Source organism: Ctenocephalides felis, unplaced genomic scaffold (genome assembly GCF_003426905.1).
Source record: "Ctenocephalides felis isolate EL2017-DRISC unplaced genomic scaffold, ASM342690v1 CF-g0.4_SCAFFOLD_03571, whole genome shotgun sequence".
NCBI lineage: Eukaryota > Metazoa > Arthropoda > Insecta > Siphonaptera > Pulicidae > Ctenocephalides > Ctenocephalides felis.
Genome location: NW_020539725.1, coordinates 56,222,236 through 56,235,616, shown reverse-complemented (window position 1 = coordinate 56,235,616; position 13,381 = coordinate 56,222,236). Strand labels below are relative to the sequence as shown.

The following is a 13,381-nucleotide window of genomic DNA, read 5'->3' as shown; positions in this document are numbered from 1 at the left end:
ATAAACCTAGAAAAATCGTAAAATTTTTCAAAAAGTTTTGTTTTTTTTTCTTAAATTTAGGTAAAAAATAAACACGCCCCTCCCACTCTTTCTATATTTTCTGGGGCTATTTTCGCTTCGAAACATATTACTATCTATCTTTCTAAAACTGACGGTATTAGGGGGCGTCTATTAATCACGCGAGACTTTTAGGGGGAGGGGAGGGTTGACAAAGGTGTATAGTAGGGAGGTATATAGTAAGATGTCACGTGTATTTGTTTTATCTGAATTTTTTAAAAAAAATCGAAACAGTTTCAAAAAAAAAAATCAAAAATTTTACATTTTTTTTGAAAATACACGTGATGTTTGGTGGAGGAGGGGAGGGTAATTTTGAATATAACTACGTATCAACAAGGGGAAGGAAAAGTTAAAAAATCCTCAAAAAATCGATCCCGTGATTAAAGGACGCCCTCTTACCTCTTGGCATCAGATTGTCCGAGGCGAATCTAGAACCTGGAACTGATTATCTGAAGTCAAAGGGCTCTAACCTGTACGTGTAAATTGGAAATCTCTGGTACAAGTCATGTACCATACGTTTACATTACAGTGCCTTATATCATCTGCTTTGTTTCACACGTTTATATAAACAATGATAAACTTTTCACATTTAAAATAATTATCATCTCGATGTTTACTTTACAATTAAACAATTACGGCGCTTGTGCATCCTACATATAATACAATGGAAGCAACAAACATGCAAGCGAGATATTAAGTCAACACTCGTTGCTAACATTTAACGCAGCCAATTTGCTCGTGTAAACAGCCAGACATTTAATGAACCAATTAAAAGTCGCTTTTATAATGAAATATAAAATGATGCTAGAGAGAAGTTAGACATGCGGGTATGAGAAAATTAAAGCTAGGTTTTTTTATTCCTCAAAGTTTTTAGGTTGTTTGAAGAAACAGTTCTTCCCCACGTCTAGGTTACCACATCATAGATGATTCTTGAGCTTGGTGCTCTAACAAGAGTATTGAAATTTTCTGTAATTGTAGATACAATTATTTTTATGTAGTCAATTATTGTACAGCAATCATACAAGTATTTTTAACTTTCCCATGGAGAAGTTGTTTTCACCAGAAAATCCGATTTGCTTTTTTTCAAGAAGTTGAAAATTTGAAATAGTATGTATGTGGGTGCGCGTGTGTAAGTGTGTGTGTGTGTATGATCAATTTTTTTAATAAATAATAATAATTTAATTAAAATGGGAATCGTGAATTTATTTGTATTTATTATTTTAAAAATCCTACAGAAACTCAAAATTTAAATAGTAACTTTACATCCCTACATTTATATATTTCATAGTTTTTCAAATACATTTTTTAAAACTAACATAATTCAATTATGTTACATATTCAATAATTATTTATTTCATCCCAATATTGAATATTTTTAATAAAACTACACCTGTAAAACTTTCTACTTCATATAATATTTTATATATGAGCTTTATCGATGCCGGAATACTCATTGAAAGCATATTAACTGCAGAATTGAATTTACGATGGGAAAATGGATTTGAATCTATATTGAAAAATCGCTCGGAGAAAATTATGTCGATATTATTGGTATCTCGAATAATTTATTGAATGCATTTACATAAAGAATGCCAATGATGAATAGTAACAGAATATTTATATAAAGTAAATAGTTGTTTCATATATAAATCTTTATATTAATAATGAGAAACTTATTCACATTTCTTGATTAAAGAAGAAATCTAATTTAGTAATTATCATATAATATTAAATTAATTATTTAATTATTATCTCAATCATTTAAAAAATAATCATATTAGATGATACATTTTTTTGTATAATAAATCTAAAGACCAAAGAATATAACAGATTTTAAAATAAATAAGATGTTTTTTTAAATAAAATTTAGCATAATTGAAAATAAAGGATTTTCAAATTTTTGTATCAGATAGGAATAAGAAATACTCCTTTACAGTGATAAAAACTAATTTAAATTGCTGCACTGACAATGAGGAAAATAACATGTTTTTTTTCTTTAATTTGATTTCCAAATTATTTTAATATTATCTAACATTTATAAATAAGTCACAAATTATAATAAATATGTATACTACAGTCAATGGAGCGTTTTGGGTCTGATTTTTTTACTGTGCTCCGATTTGCATAAAATTTTGGAATTAGGTTTATCTTACCCTCAAGTTCAAAAGTGAAAATAATTCGGACTCCGCCACCACCCCCTGGTGTTGAAAATGATTTTATTGCAAGGTAAATGTATTAAAAAATACTTTTTAATTGTATTCTTTAATATTAAAAACGTTTTCTAGCGATAAAATGGCTCAATGTTCCACTTGAGGGTAACATGAACCTAATTCCAAAATTTCATGCAAATTGGAGCACAGTAAAAAAATTCAGAGGTTAAACCCTTTTTTCCTCTCCATTTACTGCACTAGTAATGATTATTTTATGAAATATCACCTTTGCTAGACTATATGAAATTATTGTGCTAAACCATTGCTCTTTTCTAGTTGTGATGATATTTAAATCGTATTTTTAATCTTAATAAAAATGCATATCGTTACTGCTCGATATCAAGTTGCGCGAAAAATGGTATTTGAAATACGAGTCATGTAATCCCCATTTTATAAATGAGTTTAAATCGTTTCGTTCCTAATATTAACTTATTAGGAAATGTTGTTTTGTAACATATTACATTCATTATTTTTTATTATAACGTTGGAAAATGAAATTAATCAATGCTATATAATTATACAAATTAAGAGCAAGTAAGATCGATTACAGGATTATATCTTTTCTCCGACATCATTTATTTTAATGAGTGTAATTGGTCATACTATTTAATATCGAGTATTTACTTTAATGAAGGTATCAATTATTGTAATACGAAATTCAATTATAAAGATTTGATTTTAAATATATTGCGATCAATTTAATGATAAGGGTTTCTTAATGGCGCCTTATAATGATTTTATATTGGTTTTACTCTTTTTCGTAATACATTTACTTTTTTTATTTAATCTAAATTAAGAAAATACTTAATAAATAATTAATCTATAATTTTATGGTTTTGATATATATTTATATATATTCAAGTATATGTCTATATGTGTGTGTGTCTAAAGAAAGAAATGCTTTTATACATTCTAGACACGATCTTTTGTCTGGGTATGGCGGGTTTGTCTACCGCCTGGGTATATAATATTAAACCTTTTGCTTATCTCTTGCCTCTCTAATCCCCACGGAATCCGCCGGCATTACCTCATGGGGGGAGGATCTAGAATGCTATGATTCCCTCTCTTAATCAAACTTTCTTTCTAATTAGCGCCATTCGCTCTTCTTTTTTCAGGTGTTAGCAAGTCCAATGTATGTGTGTATGTTGTATTATAGTATATTACTAACCATCGTTTCATCTTCAGTTAAAGTATAATACTTGTTATATATTAATTTTCTATACAATCATCGTCCATGGATCTAGTCAATCGTTAAAATCTGGTTTGTGAAATATAATTGGCGCATACTGGAATTCTTTTTAATAAGATGCGTGTTTGTTCACTATCGTATTATAGTTCAACGAAGAAAGCTCGTGCAAAGGTCGTGGTCGACGATTCGTTTATTTTTAATCTTCATTTTCTCATTTGGGAGCCTGTTTTGAGTGCAGAATCTCTAGCTTGATGGCTGGTAGAAAGTTTGTAAAGGAAATTTATTTGTATGGGTAATTAATATAGTTTTAATCATTAAAATCTGTCCATGTTATGAGACAGATGACAGTCTTCATTTGTTTTTAATGTCAAACAATGCCTCAAATATTTTCAATGACAATCAAGGATAAGCGGTTATTTATATGTTTTTTTCATTTATTTCTACAATCTAACTATATTTCTATAATTCGTTTTTTTTAAATCCCTTAACAAACTTCAGAAAGATTGATCAAAATCCGAATAATCGTTTAGGAGAATTATCCTCCAATTTACATTCAATTATTTTTGTTGACTGGGTATTTTTGGTAGACAACTCAGAAGTCTTATCCAGTTGTAACCAACGACTTAAACTTACAGTATTTTTTGACTTCTTATGATTTTATATGAGCTATGCCCGCAAAAGGCGATTTTTTCTTGACAATATATTTGAGGACTTTAAAATAAATATAAAATCTAAAAATCACGGAACAAGAATGTGGAATTTAGAGTTGTCGATTTTTTTAATTTATAATACTTTTTCTATTTATAATTTACGATTACCATTTATTTAGTAACTGAAGAAGCAACTGGTATTATTAAGTTTTCGATTGTAATTCATATGAAAATAAAAAAAATAAAGCTAACAAGGAGAACTTTAAATTTATACGTCAGGAATATTGATGAAACTTTGCATGGTGATTTAGTTGATCAGCCCTTAAAATATTAGAGTCCCATGAGAAAAATTTAATTAAAAATTATAAAAATAAGCATGACATTTCAAGATGATCCTGTGGATAAGTAAAATAAATACAATTCAAGATAAGCCTACAAAAAATTTTTTTCGACGATTTTTATGATTTTTTTTTTACAATAGATACCATATAGTCTTATAGATCATACTAAAATATTACGGCCCTACGACAACTCGTTTAACTTTAAAAATTCGTCAAAGTTTGCAAAAATTAGTATCGTTTTTTTGGCATTTGTTAAAATTAGACCTTTCATCGAAGTTTGCTCAAAAACGCCTGAACCGATTTCAGAAATTTAAAAGCCATTTGATGTATCTCAATGAGGTATATTTTAAAGTTTAATCATTGATTGATATGGCGATATTGGGGAACTTGAAATACTAAATGTCATTGTTTTCTGTAGAAAATCTATCACGACAAAATTAACTTCTTCCAAAACAGTTTCTAAAAATAAACACAATTTTTAGGAACATGACAATATGTTTGTGGTCGAGATATCATTAATATTATGTTTGTAAATTTCGTTTTTTTAATTTTAACAAGTTTTCAACACATAGTAGAGTCATAAACTATTTTTAGCATGAATGTTGCCTGGAAGATGAAACGTTTGGTACTTTACCAAAATAATCTAGTAATTGTATACAATTATATATGTATATATATATATATATATATATATATAAATTACAATCATCCTGATAATAATAATAATAGTAGTTGATGCAATTCTCAATAAAAATAAATTCTTTTGATATAGGCACCAATGTTCTGGGTCTATGTTCGCATGAGAATTGTAAAAATTTAACGTTATTTAAATATCATATTTTAATTAATATTTTCTAATTCCACCGGCTCTAAATCAAAAGCAGATTCAAAACATAGCGTTGCTAATTGTTTTTTTTTTGCCAATAATTAGACGCTCTCGATCGGCGCGTTGTTTCAAACCAGTTTCTTTGGCAGCGTGAGATATTTCATATTGAAATGTACCAGTACGTAATCAACCAATGGAATTACATGCCTTTTTTCTTGCAAATCAATGTAATTATGTCTGCATCAGTTACGCGTTTGATTAAGTACCAGTTTAATATTATTGCTTCGTTGCTGTGTAAATTTTCATATAAATAAATGTTCATACTCACTATATTATATCCCTACATAGGAATAGATATTAATAGCAATAGAATGCTATACGAGTGTTCGACCTTAATATTTTCATCCCCTTAACACATTTTCAAATAAATCAAATTTTCATTCTTTTGCTATGGTAGAACTTATTTCTATTAATTTCCATCAAATCAAATATTAGAATTATTTATTTCTCAGTATTTAAGGAATACTCTAAGGTACTCTTTAACAATAATTGAATAGCAATCAGATGCAAAAATAACATTCTATCAGCAATTGTCTTAATTCTAAGGTATTTGAAATCAAAACATCATATTCGATATTTAAAAAATTCAAAACAAATATATTATTACTATTGTTTTTACATCGAGTTGCTCATAATAGAAATTTCAACATGTGTGTTTCTACGCATAATCCAAAACAAGGCATGCCAGCACGAACAGGATAATGGTTAATAAACATTATGACATTTATAGACAGGATTTTCTAAACATTTATTTAAGAATGTTTTAACATATGCACGATCAAATTTAGAAGGTTAACACGATTCGATTTTATTAGGACAATGGACTGTGTAGTTGAAACTGAACCATGGGGACTATAAAACAATCATCGTTGATCGCAATCGATCGCGATGTTCGAATCGTCTTTTTTATAGAGATAATTAATACAGAAAGTCGTCTAAATTATTATATATAATAAATAATAATTATGAACGTTTACTCTATAAATCTCTTCTTATTCTTCTCGATTGTGCAACAGTAATTCCAAAGATCTTATTTTAGAAAGGGGGCGTCCATTAATCACGTGAGCAAGTTTTTAAGGATTCTCCCTTCCTTGGTGATACATGTTAATATTCAAAATTAACCCCCCTCTCCCTCACCAAACATCACATGTATTTTTATTTATGTGAAAAAACTATAAAATTTGTGATTTTTTTTGAAAATATTTAAACTTTAAAAAAAAATCTTTAAAAAATAAATTCAAGTGATATCTTACTATACCCCTCCCTCCCCCACGTGATATTTTGTGATTTTTTGTCAAACCAACCCCCCGCCCTTTCCCCTAAAAATCTCACGTGATTAATGGACGCCCCCAAACCTTAGCGCTCCTCACTTCTGACCATCTCTTAACAAAACAGTCTACACAGTAAAATTATTAATTTATTTTATTTTGCATAAATACAAAATTGCATAAAATTCAACGATACATATGATATTTGCAATACATTGACGAGTTGAAAAAATAAACCAAATGAACATAAATAATTTTTCCTCTCAGGGGGCGTTCAAGTAGTACGTAAGCACTATAGGGGGGCGGGGGGGTTATTGATTTGCTTATTTTGCTTATTTTTGGTAAGAACTTTTGCTTACTTTTGATGAGAAAGGGGAGGGGGGGGGTAAATAATTGTAATAAATCTGCTTACGTAATACTTGAACGATCCCTTATTTCGAAAAGTAGATTGCTTAGATTCAAGTAGTATTTTACTAATATAAAACTATATGAATCTATGGATCTCATTTCTAAAGCGCTCACTTTAATTCTCTCAAGTATAATTAAACTAATTCTCTTATGCCTACAATTCTTTAGTTGACTTAGTTAGACTCTCAAACAAAGTTTCATCCAAATCCCAAATGAGTATCCCGAAGTCCGAAGTAACTCCTCGTTAGTAAACTCGAAATTTAGAAGTGTTGAAACTGACTAACAATAAATAGTTAACGAAATTAATACTAGAATTAAACTAATGATATAATTTAATTAGGGTTTAATTAAATTAAAGTTCACATTAAACCAATATTGTACTAAACCAGTATTGATCTAAAGTTTATCTTACGGTGGTGATAAAATCAGCGGTGTTGTCATATCAAATGATTTTTTTAAAATTATTTTTGAACAGCAATCAGAACCTAATAGTCCTATAAGCTGTTATGCTGATTTGACTTAATACTAGTCTGCTTACAGATGGCAACCCAAACAGTTGTCACATCTCTGTATGTTATTGTATTATTACAATTTCTGTAATAGGGCGAATATTTTTATTGGTGCAGCAATGCCGGATGAGGGCTGTTTTCACTTGGAAAAATATTGCTATCTATATTTCCAAGTGAAAATCGTTGTCACTGCTGTCTGACAACAGGTTGCTCGAAGTGGGTATCAAAGCCGGGATCTCTGATTCAGGTCTCGTCGCTTTTAACCGCATACCCATGGGCAAGCCCATATGAAAAATAAATTATATTTATATATTTTTTTAATAAATTGTGTTAAATTGGTTTTTTCCTTTGTTCTAGGCACGTGCTCAAGTATACAATTTCGATGTGATGATGGTCAATGCATACCAGCTAGTTGGCGATGCGACTCCCGGGCCGACTGCAGTGATGGATCGGACGAACCAAGAGATTGTGGTAATTCTAATTGATGATCATATTTATTATATATCAATTAATTAATAAATATATATATAGTTGTAAAAATGACATTCAACACATTAAAATATTTAATCTCTTTTCAGGCACTTCTGGTGATGCTTGTGGAAGTGGACAATTCCAATGCGAGCTGACGAAACAATGCATCCCTATGGGTTGGAGATGCGATGGTGATGTTGACTGCGGACGATCTGATCGTTTCGGAGAAGATACATCAGATGAAGATCCTTTAAAATGTAAGAGAGTTAAAAATCACTTTAATATCAGTCAAGCAAACAAATTTATCACTTTTTATTCTATTTTTTGTTATTATCCTTAAATTATTAGATGTCCTCTTCATCTGTAATGAGATTATGAGCGAATTAGGATTTTGACTAGTTTTTAAACATGATAATTTTAGCTTTTATCCAAAAACGGCTAAACTTAAATAATTATTGATAGAAGTTTTCAACTTCATCAACTAACAAAGCTTTTGTAATAGGATTTAATTATAGTAAACGGGATATAATAGGAAGGAGAATATGAAGACCATGGGGCATATCAACCACAACAATAGCGCTCTATTTGGATCCTGATATATGATTTACCTAAAACAAATTTACCTATTGTACTAAATAATTCTATTCCGAGTTAGTTCAGGACTCAATTACTTTAGATGGTTGTTCGTTAAATAATCTACTTTGAATAGATTAAGGATATTAACAGAATGACTTGCTTGAGTTTCCAACGCCTACAATCATTATTTGATATAATCAATTTTGGAGTTAAGCCCCGGTTTGGATATGATGGCTCGATTATCGGGGCATTTTAATAGTCATTTTATTTAACTCATGTTAATTGAGATAAATCTTTCTGTCAAACAAATTATGATAAAGTAACGGTATTCATTGAAATTGAGATAATAAAGTGTTAATATTAGATTTTTACTGAAAATTATTTTGAGTTATTATTAAATTTACTACTGAAAATAATTTTAAATATAAACTAATGAAAGTAGATTTTAACAGCCAATATTTTGTATGGATAAACTTAGATTTTCTCAGAAATCGTCTTGGCAAAATCGAGCTTGTTATATTTTTTTTTTCTTTAACAAAAATGATTTGACCAATATTAATCTATTTGATCCTGCTAGATTAAAAGATATAAAGTTCTGTTTATGATATCGTTTTGCAATATAGATTTTAATCCGATTAGGCAAATAAATTTGAACTGAGAAATTATATGAATTATAAAGGATTATATATAAGGTATTCCTGTTTGCATAATGCGTGTTCAGTTATGGATATTCTCATATATCAATTCAAAAGACGCTGGGGATTAAAACTCTATAATTCTATTTACTTGCTTTGAAATTATGATGTTAGATATCATATCGCTAAGCATACCAAAATTATTGCAAAATATAAAATTAGAATAGTTAAAGTGATACATGTGCTTTGATACGCTACATTTTTGTAATAAAGCTTTTCATAAAAATATCAAGTTTTTAGGGGCATTATAAGGGCTTCGTAAGTGTTGCAGCTTATGCTTATATTTCTTTACTTGCACCTAGGTATTCCTTACATGGCTTTATTTCTTAAGACTTAAAGGTAACTCTCTACTTTAGAGAGCACTAAATTTTGTCATAATCTTTCTTCAGTTTTTACAAGGTTTCCAGTATGTTATATTCACAAGAAATTAGGATGACGATTTTCTTTAAGTAAATAATTTTTTTCGTGACTCACTTTCTATATGTGGTATATTGTGAAAATTATCAATAATACGATATGAGAGGTAGACATAAATAAACATATGAAATAAATTTTGAAAAATGATTTGAAATTCTGATGAACTCGATCTGTTTTTAAAATATAAACATCAATACGATTCTGCTAATAACACTGAATAAATAATTTTTAATTTTTACCTCTTTTATTTTGTACTTTTTACTAACTTTTATAGTTTTATTAACTTTGACAAAATAGACGGTTTTAACAATAAAATTTGTTGTCTTTAACATATGTATATGAAATCCACATGTTTTAAAATTCCAATTTTAATTTATTATTAATTGAAAAATAAATATAAATTATTTGTAATTTTGGCTATTGATATATATTATTCAATTTTAATTTCTATACTTATAAGTAAGTTTGATACGTTTCTTCTAGTACCACTTATTAAATTAGTTGTAAATTTTATCAGTTTTGACCACTTTAATAACTTTGATAGTTTTATTAATTTTGACAGTTGCCAGTTTCACCAGTCATTAGCATGTAGGAAAATGTTTATATTTCAATTTATTTTCAACTTCCCGTAGGGTAAGTTATTGTAATGGGCCGAAAATTGAAATTGAAAATTTTTACATTTTTAGACCTTTTGAAGGTTTCTGAACATTTTGGCATACCTCAGAAAAAAATGTATGTGTGTGTGTACGTATGTAATACAAATTTCCAGTCACGTTTTCGGGCGCACGGACCAACCGATTTGAATGGTTCAAAAAACATGAGCTGATTAGTTTTTGGCAAAGGCAGGTCCAGCAGTTACGAAAATAAAGAGCAAAGAATGCAGAAAATAGAAATCGAGTTTTTGAGAGAACGGAGCATCTAAATCTCCGGAGGATCTAAAAAACATTCAATTAGTAGTGATTAGGAGAAGTGTTTATTAGTTTTTGGCAAAGGCAGGCCCTGCCATTTCGAAGGTACGGAGCTAAATGTGCAAAAAATGGCAGTTTTGAGAGAACTAAGCGTCCGATATAAATGATTAAAAACTTTCTGCTTGTCTTAACAAAATAATTGATTTTGGAAAAAAAAAATTTTGTTTCAACATTTTTTTTCAAAAAAATTTTCTTTTGTATATCGAAAATAATTCAGATTTTATTTTTAATTCTGACTATAGTTTTAACATACTTTAAACAAATAATTTCAACTTTGCAATTCAGTTTATTTAATTCTTGTAAATAGTAGACGATGCTACAATATTTATAATAATATTGATTTGATAACATTCAGTATTCCTCGAACATTTCGTTACGGTACGGGAAGTTCCAGCAATTTGCCTTAAGGCACGATGCCATACACCGCACTAGTTAATTAATAGCTTATCTGTTATTTGTAAAAAAAAATCAATAAATTACTTGTAATGCACAATCGTTGTATTTGAAATATTGAATTATTATTACAGTGATCATAGATAAAATAAATTCAGTTTATAAAATTTAAAAGTTACATTAGTAAAGAAGATTTCAAATGCACTTTTGTCGATTTGCAACTACAAGAAAAATATCGCCCCCGGGTGGGCTCGAACCACCAACCTTTCGGTTAACAGCCGAACGCGCTAGCCGATTGCGCCACGGAGGCATGTGTCCTCTTCATAGATTTTAAAAATTTTGTCGTCACGTAAACACTATCAGAAAACATCAACAATTCCATGATAGAGGAAACGCATGGGATATATTGACAATTTCTAGATTACGGATGAAATATGGATTATCTCAATATGCTTCAAATAAATAACATTTAATTCTTAATCCTTTCCCAGGTGGGCACGTAAATCCATGCCCGGTAAATCAAGCCCGCTGCGGTGAGACCTTAGAGTGCCGGCCGCTCAGTCTCTTCTGCAATAACCACAGGGATTGTCCCGATGGGAGCGATGAATGGGATCATTGTCGTAAGTATATTGTGTTATCTAAACTTTCATATTAAGAAGATTATAAGCCAAAGAGTGGTGTTAGTTCAAGTGCAAAATTTCAGAATCGAAAGATGGTATGTTGACAGGGATGTATTGGCTCATATTCGAATATATTTATTAATTTTAGTGTCCTAATATTTGTACACATTTTGGTTATTTGTTGCTTATTAGTGTTATTATGTACTGTTTTTGTACAGAAAATAAAACGCAATGCGAACTACTGAGCTGTGCTTATGGTTGTCGAACTACGCCGGAAGGTCCAATGTGTTATTGTCCAGACGGTCAGCAACCTAATGGTTCTAGGTGTGTTGGTGAGTATAAAATAAAACGCTACAAGTTATTTATTTATGTAAAAACTTTATTAAACTTACGAAATTGTTTCCTCAATTCACACATTGATCTTTAACATAAACATTTGATTGAATTTAATTGATAAATTATGTGCTCAAACCTTGATTTAACGATATTTATAATTTTTAGTACGTAGTACCCAAAACAACTAAAATATCGATAAAACTAATGAATACTCACATAATTAAAATTTAACCTAGTTGGTATTGGTACTTTGCCTTGAGGCAAGTTACATGAACATCCCGATATGTGTAAATAATCGACTTAATCAATCAATCAAGAGTGGATTAACTACACATAATTGAAAACGAACGAACGCGTTAACTCGGAGTATTTTCTGAAAGCAAATTTTCAAAAATCAACAATTTTTATAATTGAACCACTTTCCGCAGCACTTTAATGGTTTAGTATATTCATTAAGACTAAGTACTTTATCGTTATACCAAGTAAATCGTCTAAATGTAATTTTAACAAACGTCAAAAAAACTAATTATTTTCTCAAACTTTGATGAATTTTCAAAATTAAACTACTTGTCGTAAGGCCTTAGCCATAATATTTCAATAAGTTGTATAGGACCATGATATATATCATCAAAAAATCGGCTCATTTTTTTTAACAACGAATTACAAGAAAACGGGTCGGTAGATTTTCAACTAAAACTAATCAGTATTATTTCCAACTAAAATCTTTCGAACAGTTTTTGAATTTTCAAAATCGACTCAAAATCGCGATACATCGAATGGCTTTTAAGTTTTTGAAATCGGTCCAGCCGTTTTTGAGAAAACATCGATTTACGACAAAAAATCTGTTTACACACTCACACACACACTTTTTCCAAATTTTGTCTCATTCGATTCAGAATGGCCTGAAACGTCGAGAAAACATAAAATTAGCGAATCGGATTTTTTGATGAAAACATATACTACACATAGATAAGTAAACATAAAATTCTCCTTCGGGAAGTTAAAAATGCTCTTTAATTATAAGCACATTTTTTTTTTAAATTTTATGATATCAAAATAAGTAATTAATGAATAATAATAAAAGTTTTGATATAAATCATATTTCCTATTTTTTATGATGTTAATATTTTTATTTGCAGACTTTGACGAATGTCAAATTGATGGCACTTGTGAACAAACATGTCACAATCTGCCAGGATCATACAATTGTTCGTGCGTTACGGGTTATACCCAAAGAAATTCATCATGCATAGCTTTGAATGGTAAAAAAATTAATTTAATATTGTATAGTTTAAATTGTTATTTTAGCAAATAATTTATATTTTAGTTCCATTAGATGAAGAGGCTTCTATCATATTTTCCAACTCAGAATGAATTCGACGAACTT

The 13,381-nt window shown here is 29.3% G+C and overlaps 1 protein-coding gene and 1 non-coding gene across 2 annotated transcripts in view; one reads left to right on the top strand and one right to left on the bottom strand.

The window, feature by feature from the left end:
• Positions 1 to 13,381, top strand: part of LOC113386311 (prolow-density lipoprotein receptor-related protein 1) — a 113,756-nt gene that overhangs the window by 22,791 nt on the left and 77,584 nt on the right. The gene's annotated exons all lie outside the window — the stretch shown is intronic.
• Positions 11,275 to 11,348, bottom strand: Trnan-guu. Its single transcript has one exon. It is a non-coding gene; the product is annotated as a tRNA-Asn (tRNA).